Source organism: Thunnus albacares, chromosome 18 (genome assembly GCF_914725855.1).
Source record: "Thunnus albacares chromosome 18, fThuAlb1.1, whole genome shotgun sequence".
NCBI classification, from domain to species: Eukaryota; Metazoa; Chordata; class Actinopteri; order Scombriformes; family Scombridae; genus Thunnus; species Thunnus albacares.
The window spans coordinates 12,442,437-12,445,853 of NC_058123.1; the positions used below are offsets into that span (position 1 = coordinate 12,442,437).

At 40.1% G+C, this 3,417-nt stretch overlaps 1 long non-coding RNA gene across 1 annotated transcript; it reads left to right on the top strand.

Annotated features, from left to right (window-relative positions):
- The first annotated feature begins 1,830 nt into the window (after positions 1 to 1,830).
- LOC122968615 lies at positions 1,831 to 3,007 on the top strand. Its single transcript, XR_006398852.1, has 2 exons — positions 1,831 to 1,913; positions 2,382 to 3,007. It is a non-coding gene; the product is annotated as an uncharacterized LOC122968615 (long non-coding RNA).
- The last annotated feature ends 410 nt before the right edge of the window (positions 3,008 to 3,417 follow it).

The following is a 3,417-nucleotide window of genomic DNA, read 5'->3' on the forward strand; positions in this document are numbered from 1 at the left end:
GATATATGCAGCCATTGTGTGGAGGGTTGCCAGTGTAGTGTCAGATTTTATATGAAGGCTTTGGTACAGCAAACGGTAAGCTGCATCAAAGATAGAGAAGGTCTCCCGTTTTCAGTCCATGAGCTGCAAGACAAAGATGCTATAAATCCAGCATTTCACTGCCATTAATTTTGTTAAAGATATGCTAAGTTATTATAGATTTTGTCTTTGTTCAAGGGTTGTTTCATTTAGTGTTACCCTGTCAGAAACTGAACAAATAGAAATGTTAAGAGAGCAGTTACAGTCCCTGTAAGCAGAACATGAACAGTCTCTGTAGTCAGGTTTGAATGCATTGCATATATGTGTATGTTAATACAGATTCTCTCGATGGCCTTTGTCTTGAAGATTGGATTGAGGAAGCTGACACCTGCCTTTTGTGTCAGAACCTGACAGATGAAGAGACTAAGGGACTAGCTTTGGCTCATGTTCTGATCCTGTTTATTCTTAACCTATGAAACGAATGTGTTGGCAAATGTTCTGTTCTTTTAAACCTAATAATGAGGGGGCATAGAGGCTGCTTGCCTTCTCTGACAGGCCATAACTGAAAAACTGCAACTTGCTCTTCCAGCAGCTGATGTGTTGTCGACACTAGTGGAAATATAGAGCTAGATGTCACAATCCTGTAAAGAATTTTAACAAAATGTGGAGTACTACTGTACATCTTTGAGTTCCATCTGTACAGGTCAAAGGTAATTGCTAAATCACCTCCCCTCTAGACTTGTGCTCTCACTAGAAAATGGGAAAGCCAAAAATCCAGTAGTTAATGTGCACAAGAAGGTTGTGTATCTTCAGCTAGCACATATTGTTGACGTGACTGATTTTCAGACCCCAGTTCAAAGCTCATGATGAGTTATAGTCCCACACCCAGATGACAGCAACATCCTCTCTGGATGTTATTGAGGATACTCTGTCAGATTTAGAATTAGGCGGTGTTCAGACTGAAAACAGCCCTGTGTTAAAACAATGCAGGGAGCTGCATTGGTGGGTGTGTGTAGTTTAAAGTACCAGTGAAACAATTAAATACAATCCAGGAAGTGGAGTTGGAGCAACAGATTAATGTGTTTAAAGGCTAATCAGGTGCCAAAACACAGCACAGCGGTTTGTCATACTCAGACGTGATTTTACAGTCAACACACTGCCGCTATTCAAATGAATGAGAGGGCTGCGTTTTTTCACCCAGAGCTAATGTCAGCTTGAACGCCTACTTAGTTGGATAATTGGTAGTGGCGACAGTGACATGGAATGTACACCTGTTTCTGGATGTAACATTACAAAACATTACAGAAGTGAAAGCTCATATTGGCCAGTTTGGGGCGAATAAATACAAATGGTCCAGTGGTCAAACTAGCAAAAAATTTGCTCTGCTTCCTGTCTGAACACACCATTTAGAGGTGTTGGTTTTTGGACAGAGCCGGCCTAGTTGTTTCCCCCGGCTTCCAATCTTGAGTCTCTGAGTTAAGCTGATTGGCTGTAGGCTCTAGCTTCATACTTAAAACACAGATATTAGAGTGGTATCATTCTTGTCATTTCATTCTTGGCGAAAAAGTGAATAATCACAATATCAAACTATTCCTTTAATTGGATGTCCTCTGGCCTCTGCAATGCTGCAAAGTAAAAAAAAGACTGCCTCTAGTCTTCATTTCTGTACAGTTAAGTCCAAACCAGATATAAGCACTCAAGTTAGCAAACTTTAATGTGGTATCAGATACATACCTGGTTGTTCCAGTGGTAATAAAGGTGACCCGTCCAGGCAGTGAAGTACTCCACAGTCTCCATGGTGACCATGGCCATCAAGGGTCTGTGCGAACAGCAGATCTCATCTGTAAAAGGTTCCAGCACTACCTTTAAAGCAGCATTTTCCTTGAACATATTGAGTAAGTATCCTGAGATAATGATGAGTTTATCTTTCTCAATAGTAGTTAATCTCCCTCAGGTCCTGGAAACTTCAAAATAAAACGTTTTAAATGGTCTGTATTGTTGAGGAGAAAAAAGCAAGTAGTAACCACCACCACAGAAAACATAGCAGAATTTGAGGAGGGCCTGTTATGCTTTTGAAACATGTTGCATACAGAGGACATGTTTACTTATGCTTTTTTGTGTTGCCACATTTAATAACCTTGATCATCTTCTCCAAATAATTTCTTTTTGGCAAAATGTAAGAAGAAGAATCCATGCAACCTTCTGCAATTCTCTGTTAGTTGAAGAAAATCAGTCCATTACAAGCTTTGTTAAGACTTTAGACATGTTGTTCAGATGTTTAAGTCTCATGATCCACCTTCTGTCACTCATCCCCACCTTCCCTTTTGTGTCTAGTGTGTCTGTCTTCACCTCTTTCTTTCAAGAGATGTTTGGTTCCTCCCTATCTCTTCTTTGGTAAGTCGTGTCGAACTGGTTTTATGGTTGTTACAGCAACCCATTTATGATCGGGTAGAGGGGCGTTTACACACCCAAATATAAACCCATAAATATCATACATAAATAAATACATTTGAACAACTGAACTCCCTTTTACCCACTTCCCGCTTGTTGTTGCCCTCCTGGAACTATTAATTGGTGTTCGAGCCCCTCGGGGAATTCTTTTGCCTGACACCCTGGGAGAAAGAGAACAGTCAGAGATAAGTTTGTGCATGACACAGGCAGATTTCAATTTACTATTACAATTTGCTTAGCATGACCCTTACATTATACTCCTCAATTAACAAATACTTTGCTACTATTGAGTCATAAATCAATGTGTGTTATTTGCTTGTTCAAAGGTGAATGATGAGGTGGAACAGCTCAGCGTCCCTGCTGTGAAACACCAGACTCAAGCGAACTGTAATACACAAACAATCAATCAATAAATACCACACGTGTGTTTATTTAACCCATGTACTAATATATGCTAATCTGTGCATCAATTATCCATTTTCATCTAGTAACACTATTTAACTAGAGATCCAGTAAAGGTGACCCGTTGTTACACCAATACAGCTTTAATATGTGTTTTGGGTTAGGGTTAGATATGTGATTTCACTTTAGTTTATGGTACAGTTTTGCTGTAATGTGTTGTAAATTACCCTCTAAGAAAGTCTAATAAAGGACTAACAGTGTAACCTGACGCACCAGATGGTTTGTTACACAGAATCGTCTGAGCAGTCATCCACGGAAACTGTTTGGAAAAAGGCAGGTACTTTCAAAAAATACTTGGCAGGTGATTGGATGAACCGTCTATCACCGTCTTATCTTGCAAAGCAGCTGGATTTGCGATGCTGATTGGTCCAAACCACTGGTGGTTTGGATACAAGCGCATAACTTGAAGCCTGACAAGTTGGATTCTTGTGTGATCTTGTGATATCATGATCTTGCGAATCCAGCTGCCTCGCAAGGTAACCAACC